At 38.1% G+C, this 12,701-nt stretch overlaps 1 pseudogene; it reads right to left on the reverse strand.

Annotated features, from left to right (window-relative positions):
• Positions 1–1,315: 1,315 nt before the first annotated feature.
• Positions 1,316–3,539, reverse strand: LOC132376296 (matrin-3-like; annotated as a pseudogene).
• Positions 3,540–12,701: the final 9,162 nt, after the last annotated feature.

Genomic DNA, 12,701 nt, shown 5'->3' on the forward strand with positions numbered 1-12,701 from the left:
ACAAGGCATAATGCACTGTAAGAGTAGTGCTATTATAAAGAAGAAGCACCATGATGGAAATCAGATACAGGCAACGTATTCAATACCAAATGGTAAAAGAGATAATTTTTTTTTTTTTAACTCAGATCTTTAGTAGCAGTCTTTGGAACACTCTAGATTAAAAATATAATAATTTGTTAAAGCATGCAAAAAAGTATAACAGTAAATAAAAACCACAACTGACAAATATATTGGTTAACATTTCAAACATGTATAACCAATGAACATGGCCTAGGTTTTGTTTTTTTTTTTTATTGGTACTCACTTCAGAAACTTGAATCCACAGATATAAGCAGTATATAACCAGAAAGTTACAAGTGGACACAGATTATACATGCAAATTTCTGTTCACAAAGGTCACATATGCAAGTATATGAATTAGAGGCATGCGTCTAAGATTACGGCCAAACTTTTTTAAAATGCAGAAATGTAAAATTACATCTTGAAAATATGAAGAGATGGTCTACACACTTCAAAAATCAAATGTTGCTTATACCAGATGTATGACAGCTACAGGATTCAAGTGACAAGCAATAAGATCTCAAGAAATTAATACTGGTCAAAGAGAATGGGAATATTTTTACACTTCACTGAAAAATATGTTGACTACTAGAATATGAAATCTAGCAGGAGCTTAGGGAAAAAATTACAAAATCTAAAGCCACTTACTTAATATTTCTTATTACCTAAACTACAGCATGACATTAAAAGAAAACTGCACCTTCATTTTAATTACCAATCTCACATTAATGAAGTTCTCAAAAAATGAAACAAAACCAAAAATGCTTCAGACTCCAAATGAAAAGTCTGCAAGGCTCAGATTAAAATGTGAAACGTTTCAAATGAAAGTAATAAAAATACAGTTGGTTTTGTTCTTTATTGAATGGAATCAAAAGTTTTGACATTTCTTTGAAGCTTGGAACTACTAAATTTCATTTCTCTGAATGTTTCTATGTATCTTTCTTAGTGGTACAAGTGTCTTAAGTAGCATATGAAGTCAGTCTCTACAAAGTATTTCTGTCTGTTACCATTTTGATAAAACAAAAACAATTCTTCATTAACTTAACCGTATATGTAGTTTTGCTATAACACTTAACACTTGAACAGACGTCTATTATTTTTCCGCTATAACAACAGAGTACAATAGTTTTCTTCTATCTGTATTGTATTTAAAAAAGGTTAACATTTAAAAACAAAGAACCATTATTTTCTTTGAAATCATTAAGCTTCTTGCACATCTTAAGCTTCCTTCTTCTGCCTGTGTTCTTCTGCCAATTTACTCAGAAATTTCAACAGGAACATTGGGCTGATATGGTCCAATTCTGTACTCATCTGCGATTGTATAGTCCTCCTTGTTTTCATCACTGTGGCCATCTGCGTTTTCACTTGTATCTTTGTTGGGATCATCAGCATTCTCAGCAGATTCAGCACCTGGTTCTGTATTTTCCTAATTTTTAATTCTGTTTTCCAACACTGCTTCATTTTCTTGGTCAAGTTCCTCAATCTTGTCCACCTTTTTAAGCTTTATCTTCACAGTTGCTGAAGCACTCGCATTTGCATCTTTTTTCACACAGCTTTTTCTGAAGTTTCCTTTTTCCCATCAGATGCCACATCCCCTAAATTAGCAAGATCTGTCTCATCTCCCACTGAACTTCCACTTTCTAGCAGTGCTGCTGCTGCTTCTTCATCTACAAGTAGCTCATCTTCAGATTCAAGAAGTATGTTAGGTTCTTGTTCTGCCTGGTCATCCTTTGTATCTTTTTCACCATCTTCACCTGACTTCTCTTCTTGTTCTTTACCTTCAGTTGTACTTTCAGTCTTCTGGGAACCATCAGTTTTGGATTTCTTATCACTTGGAGATTCTTTGCCATCTGGAGAGTAAGATCTTCTCTGGGATTTATCTTTTTTCAGTAAGTCAATGCCTCTGTTGGGAATCCTATGTACCAATGTTTTGTATTTTTCAGACAGGTCAACTTTTACACATCTCCCTTGAAACCAAAGGGCCTTTTTCAAACAGTGGTCAACCATTGCCATTGCATCTTCTCTGGTCTCCATCTCAATAAAGGCCTTTATTCTTTTATACTTCTAGGATAAATGAACTCTCACTGGCTTGCCAAATACTAATGCTGGTGTAGCTGTATAATAATCCACTGCAGCCTGAGCATCTTCTGTGGTTGCCATTTCAATAAATGCCTCATTAATTTTATTTAGAATCAGATGATTTGAATAACTCCAAATGGTTCCACCAGCTGTAATAGTTGATATCTCAAGTTTTTCCCTTGCCAGAAATCCATGATGTGAACAACGTGGCTAGTTCCCACTCTGCCCTTTTGCATGTGTCTTGGTCCTTGCAGGTTTCCATTTCCAGCACCTAGATTTCCTCTTGGTCCAACTGCTGGTCCCCCAAGATGAAATGAGGGAAGTGGAGGTACCAGAATTCCCGGTGCTGGGTTTGTATATTGCTGCAACATGAATGGATCACCCATAGTGTGTCCTATATCATTGTTAGGGTTCCATTCTGGGTAGATTTCAAGAAGAAGCTGGCATCAACAACTGTGACTTGCTCCATTGATATGTTGACTCCACTCCTTATTAGACTGAACTGGCAAATCACATATAGAGCACAGATGGGGATAACCCTTCAGTAAGAGTCCATGGAAGTCTTCTATATTGCTACTTGGAGGAGTGCCCCTCTTTTTCTCAAAGAGAGATCGCTCTTGTAAGGGGCCAGGACCATGTCCCATTCTCTCATACTCACTGTCAAATTTATGATAGTTACGCGAGGTCTCACCAAAAAAAGAATCATCCCTACACCTTTCTCCATCTCTTAATCTGTCATCTTCATAATCCATTCTGTCATAACAACCAGATTCTTGCGAAAGACTTCCATGGTCATAATCAAGCACTGGGTTGAAACTAGGGCCATGATCATCAAAACTATCTCTTCTAAAGTGATTTTTTTCTTTCCAATCGTCCCTAGGTACTCTGTATGGTGGCTCCCATATAGCAGATCTGCCATCTCTACCATAACTCAATGTAGGGCCTTCTTCAGTTCTCCTCCTTTCAAGTTGTAGAAGGATTTGGGGCAAGTTCTCAGGAGTAATCTTGTCCTCTGGATAACGACTCAGTTCATCTAAGTCTCTAGCAGACAGACCAAAGCTGGCCAAAATGTTACTGGTCTGGTATGCATCTCCACGGTGCTGAGAAGACAAAGGGAGGGGACCTCTACTTCCAATGTTAAATACAGAGTTCAAATTATGGGAAGAAGTACTAGCAGAAGAGAGTGCACTATGAGCTCCTTGTTAATTCAATGAAGAACTCATTCCAAGATTCGTCAAAGTGGCAAGGTGTGCAGTACCCTGGTTCATCCTTCCAAGAGATGCTGGCATACTTAAAGACTGGGTAGCAGCAGCAAGAAGGCCTATTCCTGCTGCAGACAGGTCACGCCCACGACCCTGCAAGTCGCTACCAAGAGATGACTGCTGGAATGACTTGGACATTGTAGAACTATCTCTTGTCTAGTTTATAGAGTAAAAAATTTTTTTAAAAAGATAGCTAAAAAGAAAGCTCAAACTAGAAAACTAGGTTAACTTTGCTTCAAAAAATGGTAATGCCAAGAAAAAGGATCAATAAGGACTGTAGAATCTTCTTTGAGCTGAGAACCAGCAGACAACTCTCAGTCCCATTTCAGTACATGCCAGACCTCTCCCCCTACTCAGCGCGCACACGTTGCTCGCACCCTCAGCGGCAGTCGTTTTTCTCTCGAGATAATTTTTAAACAGTGTTTGAAAAAGTGGGTTGAGAGTAGGAAAATAACTTACTGAATGACAACTTTGTGCCAGGAACTATGCTAGTTGCTTTGCTTATGTGCCATCTCACTTAATCCCCACAATTCACGGCCCTGTGAATTAGGCATTATACACTTCCTTACAGATTAGGAAACTGATGTTCACTTGTTAGTGCCAGGAAGTTAATGATTGACGTTGCTGAAATACAAGCTCAGATCTATCGAACCCCAGAGCCTGTCTTCTTTCTCTGTCATTTTCTTCCTGGCACAAGTGGGGAATTCTATTTAATATCCCTCAACATTATTATTCCTTTCATAAATATTTAGCTTCTCCCACATACCAGGGGTAGTGCCAGACGTTATGGATACAAAAAAGGAGTCCTTGCCTCCTTATTTTAGTGCCTGTTTTCCTCTTCTGAATATGCGAGTCCAGTCTGATAACCTCAGTTATGCTGGATGCAGGAAAGTGGGACTCAAAATGCCTGTCATTTTGTTCAGCAAACACTGACTTAAATAGCAAAACAAACAATTAAGGGTTACACCCATAGAATAAACAAAGTAAATTAGACATAAAATTTTATGAATGCCCTTTTGTCATTCTAAAAAAATAGCAAATGTCTTTAAGATTAATATGACTTTATCTGAGTAATCTCAGCTATGTGTACTTGGCACAAATTCTGAAGGCATTATGCGTTTCTGTCTGGCATTTTGGAAACATACATCAAACGGACTGTAAAAGAATACTATGATCTCTCAGGAACGCTGGAACATTACTGTGTTATTTCTGAGAAGTGAGAGCTAATCATGAAGAACTTTGTGTAGGTGTTTGGAGTTCAAAACTTGATGTGTAACTGACTGGCATAATATGTGTTGGCACGGAGATAGTTTTTCTGGAAAAAAACGTAATAGTGTTTTCACCAAGAGAAATGACATCAGGGTGCAATGAATGCACTCTTTGGATATTTTTACCTACTGTCGGATATGTAGTACATGGCTTTTACTGGAAAAGGAAAATAATCTTGGCATTGTCATTATTTTTTGAGAAAGGATTTAAAAATTGTTTAGAAAACTGGCCTTACTTCAAAGGGTACACTTAAACTAGTTCTTGCATCCTGTCTGAAGAATCAGCAGCCTAGTTTGTTTTCATAGTTCTTCAACTCAGCTGCTTTTTTTCCGCTAACATGGCAGGCTGGGTGCCTGGACTGACTTGCCAATAAAAACAACTAAACAGTTCTCATAAAATATATTTAATAAAATTTCCTTAAATGCATCAGTGAACTGATAATAAGGTAAAAAATTTCAGGTCAATTATCTAAGTTAAGTCAAGAGCTCAGAAAGGTAAGTTGAGAAATGGAACTGGCTTATTCCCTAACCATGTTTCTCCATGGCCCCACAGGATATGGCAACAGGAAACAAAGCCCAAGACTTGTTCAAGATAAGGAGTCTAATAGGAAGACACGTCTCCCCTATAAAACTAGGACATCAAATGGCTAAATGTATAATGGTGAGCCAGGATTAAACCTGCCCTCCCTACCTCACACCCCAGAAGATAACAAGGAAAATCAACTTTCTTGAACATAAGTGCTGTGCTGAGAAGGGTAAAAAGCTGTAACTGAGAATTTGAACCACAATCTGATTGGCAGGCTCAATATGTACTAGAGGTCCAGTATTAGTAATAAAGAAAAGTAAATAATGGAGATGTGGATTGGAAAAAAGCAAAGATGCCATTATTTGTGGATTTTATAAATAGACATAGAATAGTAAAAAATTGAGAGATAAATTACTAGAATTAAGAAGAGATTTTAGTAAGTTGCTGGATACAAAATTAATATGCATAAAGCAAACGCAATTTTATATGATTTGATAGTTTTGTTTGCAATGGCAAAAATAACGGAAACAACTCAAATGTCAAGAGTAGTTTGAACAAAAATGTGGTATAGGCAAAAAACAAATAGAATATGGTGGAAAAAAATTATTGGCAGCAACACACTTTCTTGGGTCAACCTCACAAATATGGGTATGAGAATATGGAGCAAGTTATAGCATACTACATGCAGTAGGGTTCATTTAGATAAAGTCAAAAACAGGCAACACTTAACCTGTAGGTTAGGGATAAAACCTTTGATGGTACAAAGGTAAAGAAAAGTGAGGGCGAACTTCCATGGTGACGCAGTGGTTAAGAATTTGCCTGCCAATGCAGGGGACACGGGTTCGAGCCCTGGTCCGGGAAGATCCCACATGCCGCGGAGCAACTGAGCCCGTGCACCACAGCTACTGAGCCTGCACTCTAGAACCCGTGCACCACAACTACTGAAGCCCACACACCTAGAGCCTGTGCTCCGCAACAAAAGAAGCCACCGCGATGAGAAGCCCACGCACCACAAAGAAGAGTAGCTCCCGCTTGCCGCAACTAGAGAAAGCCTGCGCACAGCAGCAAAGACCCAACACAGCCAAAAATAAAATAAAATAAATAAATAAGTTAAAAAAAAAAAAGTGAGAGCATGATTATCACAAAAGTAGAGGTAGTAAATGTGGCTTTGGTAGGAGAAATTCTGAACTTTAATTTGGCATTGAATTTCACTGAAAGTGCTCTGAGAATTTCATCTTAGATAAACATGTTGTAGATTCTGGTCCTACAGACCTGTATTTTACATGTTATCTTTTTATATCCTTACATGTAGTCATTTTACAATTAAAAATGTACATTTTTAATATAATTTTTATTTTTAAAAGTAATACATCTATACAGTTTAAAAGAGCAAATAGTACTAGGTTTCTAATCAATAAGCACTAATGCTCAGCCCTATCTCTCTCAAACCTCAATACGTGATTTCCTTGAGAGGTAAGCAATTTCAATACTTAATTTTTTTCTTCTCTTATTTACATCCATATTTTATTTTATTTTTAATTAATTAATTTATTTTTGGCTGTGTTGGGTCTTCCTTGCTGCGTGTGGGCTTTCTCTAGTTGCAGCGAGTGGGGGCTACTCTTCGTTGTGGTGCATGGGCTTCTCATTGTGGTGGCTTCTCTTGTTGCAGAGTACGGGCTCTAGGCGAGCGGGCTTCAGTAGTTGTGGTATGCAGGCTTCAGTAGTTGTGGCTTGCAGGCTCTAGAGTGCAGGCTCAGTAGTCGTGGTGCATGGGCTTAGTTGCTCCACGGCATGTGGGATTTTCCCAGACCAGGGCTCGAACCCGTGTCCCCTGCATTGGCAGGTGGATTCTTAACCACTGCGCCACCAGATAAGTCCAAGGCGGATTCTTAACCACTGCGCCACCAGGGAAGCCCTACATCCATATTTTAAATACAATATATTGCCATCTTTTTTTTTTTTCAACTTAAAGCATATATTGACTTCCTAATATGGAAAACAAGGACGTAGTACTACAATAATATATTTATACTTGCTAGTTCATCTGCTTGTATAGCTATATCACAATTTTTAGTAAAATTTGTATCCATTGTGTCTGTATTTGTGACATGGAAATACTGTTCAATAGCAAGCCAGATAGTATGCTATGATTATAATTATTTTTCTGTACAATGCTTTGTTTCTCTAGGAGTCAATGGTTGCCTTATTTGTTGTTATTATTGTGGCTGTGGTTGTGTTGTTATTGGGTTTATTTTTCTATATTCTTACCACTAATTTTCTCCAAACTCTCCAAGATCATTGCAAGCAAGATATGTCAATGTGATCAAACACTTCAGTTAATTTCTCATTTCTCATTTTATTTTGTAGAAATCATTCCAGGACCACTTTGCCTTCGATTACAATTTGGCTGCTCTTTAGGACTGCCATTCTCCCCCCGCTATCCCAGCCTTATTCAGATATAATTGACATATAACATTGTTTAAGCTTAAGCTGTTCATTTAATACACTTATTTATTGAAAAATGACTGCTACCATAATGGTAGCTAACACCTCCATCACATCACATAATTACCATGTTTTTTTTGTTGTGACATTACTCTCTTAGAAATTTTCAACTATGTAATACAGTATTATTAACTATAATCACCATGCTGAACTTTGTACCCTTTGTCCACATCTTCCCATTTTCCCTATCCCCCAGCACCTGATAACCATCTCTCTACTATTTCTGAGTTCAGATTTTTTAGATTCCACATATAAGTGATATCATACAGTATTTATGTTTCTCTGTCTGACTTACTTCACTTAGCATAATGCCCTAAGGGTTCATCCATGTTGTTGCAAATGGCAGGATTTCATCTTTCCTCATGGCTCAATAATATTCCATTGTATATATACACCACATCTTCTTTATCCATTCATCCGTTGACAGACACTTTTAGGTTGTTTTCGTATCTTGGTTACGGTGAATAATGCTGCAATGAGCATGAGAGTGCAGAGCTCTCTAAGAATCTTTTGGGACTTCCCTGGTGGTCTAGTGGTTAAGAATCCGCCATCCAACGCAGGGGATGGTTGGGGGAACTAAGAACCCACTTGCTGCAGGACAACTAAGCCTGTGTGCTGCAACTACTGAGCCCATGCACTGCAATTACTTAGCCTGCGCTCCACAAATAGAGAGAAGCCTGCAGACTGCAACAAAAGACTCTGCATGCTGCAACTAAGAGCTGATGCAGCCAAAAATAAATAAATAAATAAATATTTTTTAAAAAAGAATCTTTCAATTCCTTTGGATAATACACAGAAGTGGGATTGATGAATCATATGGTAGTTCTATTTTTGATTTTTTGAGGACTCTCCATACTGTTTTCTATAGTGGATGAACCAATTTACATTGCCATCAGCAGTGCACTTGGGTTCCCTTTTCTCCACAACTTCACCAACACTTGTTATCTCTCGTCTTTCTGATGATTGCCATTTTAATAGGTATGAGATAATATCTCATTGTGGTTCTGATTTGCATTTACATAATGATCAATGATGTTGATCACCTTTTCATGTATCTGTCGGTCACTTGTATGTCTTCGCTGGGAAAATATCTATTCAGTTCCTCTGCCCATTTTTTAATTGGATGGTTTGCTATTGAGTTTTATGAATTCTTTATGTATTTTATATATTAATCCCTTATCAGACGTGATTTGCAAATATTTTCTCCCATTCTGTTGGTTGACTTTTCATTTTCTTGACTGTTTCCTTTGCTGTGCAGAAGCTTTTTAGTTTGATGTAGTCCCACTTATTTGTTTTTGCTTTTGGTGTCATATACAAAAAAATAATCTTTGCCACATCTTGTGAAGAAGCTTTTCACCAAATTTTCTTCTAAGGGTTTTATGGTTTCAGCTCTTATGTTTAAGTCTACAATCCATTTTGAGTTAATTTTTGTGAGTGGTATAAGATAAGGGTCCAATTTTATTCTTTGCATGTGATTATCCATTTCCCAACACAATTTATTGAAGAGCCTGTTCTTGGCTCTTTTTGTTAAATATTAGTTGACTGTACTGTGAGGGCTTATTTCTGGGCTCTAGATTCTTTTCCACTGGTCTATACTATTTTTATGCCAGTACCATATTGTTTTGATTACTATAGCTTTGTAGTATGGTTTGAAATCAGGAGTGTGATACCTCCAGCTTTGTTCTTTCTCAGGACTGCTTTGGCTATTCAGGGTCTTTCGTGGTTCCACAAAAATTTTAGGATTGTTTTTTCTATTTCTGTGAAAAATGAATTGGGATTTTGATAGAAATTGTAGTGAATCTATAGATGGCTTTGAGTAGTATGAACGTTTTAACAATATTAATTTTTCTGATTCATGAACATGGGGTATCTTTCCATTTGCTTGTGTCTTGTTCAGTTTCTTTCGTTGGAGTCTTACAATTTTTAGTGTATAGATCTTTCACTTCCTTGGTTAAATTTATTCCTAAGTATTTTATTGTTTTTGATGCTATAGTGAATGAAACTATTTTTTTAAAATTTCTTTTTCAGATAATTTATTGTTAGAGCATAGAAACACAACTAATTTCTGTATGTTGAGTTTGTATCCTGTAACTTCACTGAATTTGTTTATTAGTTCTAACAGTTTTTTTTTGGTGGAATCTTTAGGATTTTCTGTATATAAGATCATATTATCTGCAAACAAAGACAATTTCACTTGTTCCTTTCCAATTTGAATGCCTTCCATTTCTTTTTCTTGCCTGATTGCTCTGGCTAGGATATCCAGTACTATGTTGAATAGGAGTGGTGAGAGTAGGCACTGGAGCACAGTTGTGCAGGCCAGTGACAGAAGACAAAGCCTGATCCAGGCCCACGAGCAGTTGTGCGGCCCTGGCTGTTGGAATGCTCTCCCATGTCTGCACATGTGCACTGCAGTGGATGTTGATGACAAGTGTCAGGCTGGCAGTGTGAAAGTGCACAGCTGGAGGGGCTAGCCCCAAGTTTGCAGATGGTGGTAGGAGTCAACTGTAGGGATCTAGGCTGTCATCTTGCAGTACAGCTGCACTGCAGGGAGGTCTGCAGCAGCTGTGCTATTGTTTTTTTTTTCATTAGTAAAATCTGCCGTGTTTGGCTGCAGAGCAGGTCACTGTAAACCACAGTCTCTCCTACTGCATGGCTACGATTGGTAACCTCTGCTTCTCTTCCTTGTCCTTAGCCATCTCTATTGTTTCTATACGTGTCTCAGCTTTGCTGAGTCTGGGTGGGGTGAAATCGAAAGGGGACCTTCATGTGGTGCCCCAAAGGATAGGGCAGCTGGTCGCTCATTCCACTTTTCCTTTCCTGGTGAGGGTAACTCTTTCTAGCTGGGAAGTTCCCTCTTGTTGCTGAGCAATGACAGCTTGGAGGATGGGATGATGCAGGCAAAATGAAGCTATCTTCTTTCTTTTCTTGTGTAGTTATTCTCAGGGTTTTTGTTTGTTTGTTTGCTTGTTTGTTTCCCTGTGTTGCTAAAGTTGGACTCCAGAGCGCTCCCAGAGCTCTTTTTGTTTGTGGGTAGCTGGGGTCTCACTCCACTCTATCAAGTCTGCCATTCTGATATTTCTCTTTGCCATCATCCAGATCATTCCCTTAGTTCTCTTCTGTATTCATTCATTCATTCAACAGATATTCTAGAAAGCTATGACCAGGCAGTATTATGGATATTGGAGTTATATCAATGAAAAAAGATGAAGTCCCTGCTTCTATAGAGCAAAAATTCCAGTAAGAGAAGCATAACATGAAAAAATATAGTAGGATGTTAAACTAGAAGTTTCTACTGAGTCACTAAGGTACATTAGATATGAAATTCCAAAATGAAATAAAAGGTCGATATTAAAATTTTCAAAGGAGAGGGTTGAAAAGTTTTTGCATGATTCTTTACCTGCTTAGGGAATAATCAGTGTAACAGTTGGAGAGAACTTTGTGATGAATGATTAGAAAAGAGTATTTTTTTTTTAAATATAAGGGAGTAAAGATCTCTCTTTACTGAACACTATTTACTTTATTGATATTTGGCAGAGATCTAAAGAAAGTAAAAAGATCAGCTATATGAATATCTGAAAGTAAGAGCATTCCAGCCAGAGGGAAAACATCAAAGGCCATGAGGTAAGAGAATGCTTAATGCATTTTAGGAATAGCAAGAAAGCTTGTAAGCATCAAAGTGGCTTGGGGAAGGTGGAAGATTAGATGTGAATGAAATCAGAGAGGAAGCAGAAGATGTCTTCACTTGGGGTGGTATCACTGGATGTTGTAAAATACAGACAGATTCTGGACATGCTTGAGAGTAGAGCTGGCAGAATTTCCTGAAAGCCTGGGTATAGTATATGACTGAAAGAGAGGAGTCAAGGATAATTTAAAAAATTTAGGCTGAGCAATTGGAAATGAGGGTGGGTCATTTACTGAGATGGGAGAGACTCAGGAAGTGAGAGGAGGAAGAGTATTTTCTTTCTTTTTAAATAAAAAAAATTATTATTTTTTTTATTTTGGGGGAAGAGTATTTTCAAAAGTTGGATTTGGAAATGTTAAATTATTAAAGTCCTATCATTTATCCAGATGGAAATGTCCAATAGGCAGTTGCATATAAGAATCTACAGTAGGGCTTCCCTGGTGGCACAGTGGTTGAGAATCTGCCTGCCAATGCAGGGCACACGGGTTCGAGCCCTGGTCTGGGAAGATCCCACATGCCGCAGAGCAACTGGGCCTGTGAGCCACAACTACTCAGCCTGCACGTCTGGAGCCTATGCTCCACAACAAGAGAGGCCGCGATAGTGAGAGGCCCGCGCACCGCGATGAAGAGTGGCCCCCGCTTGCCGCAACTAGAGAAAGCCCTCGCACAGAAACGAAGACCCAACACAGCCAAAAATAAATAAATAAATAAATAAATTAAAAAAGAATCTACAGTAAATGTGAAATGTTAGGGCTGCGGATAAAAGTGAGGGAGTCATCATGGTATACTTGGTATTTTAAAGTCATGGCTCATTTAAGTCTTTGTAGAGTGTAGATGCCTGAGTTTGGAAACCTATGTCTTCTGACTCATTTCACTCTTCCCAAACAAATAACGTTTCTCTCTTGAGTTAGTATGCCCTTGACATCTCACTAAACTCATGCCTGTATTCCTTGTACACCAAAGGTTTTTCCTCTAAGTATATCTGCCTATGTCTCATGAGGTCTAATTTCAGGATAAGACCTCATTCACACTCAGAGGACACAAACTTCTCCCTTGACTGTTTCTTGGTGTATAATGAAGCTTGAGCTATCAATAAATCCTTGCCCACTCAGAACACACAAAAGGCCTCCAACCAACTCTGTCTTCTTTTACAATGTAGCTCGACTTATTTAAAAATTCCTATCTACATGAACTATAAGTATTCATAAATTATGCTTCCTTGCATAGAACAAGGTGAGACTTCAAGCTAAATCCTTACCCACAACTTCTAAAGATTCATCCCAGAACTGCCAGCCTATGTTTTAGTAGGTAAACCCTCA

The sequence above is a fragment of the Balaenoptera ricei genome, chromosome 12 (genome assembly GCF_028023285.1).
Source record: "Balaenoptera ricei isolate mBalRic1 chromosome 12, mBalRic1.hap2, whole genome shotgun sequence".
Classification (NCBI taxonomy): domain Eukaryota; kingdom Metazoa; phylum Chordata; class Mammalia; order Artiodactyla; family Balaenopteridae; genus Balaenoptera; species Balaenoptera ricei.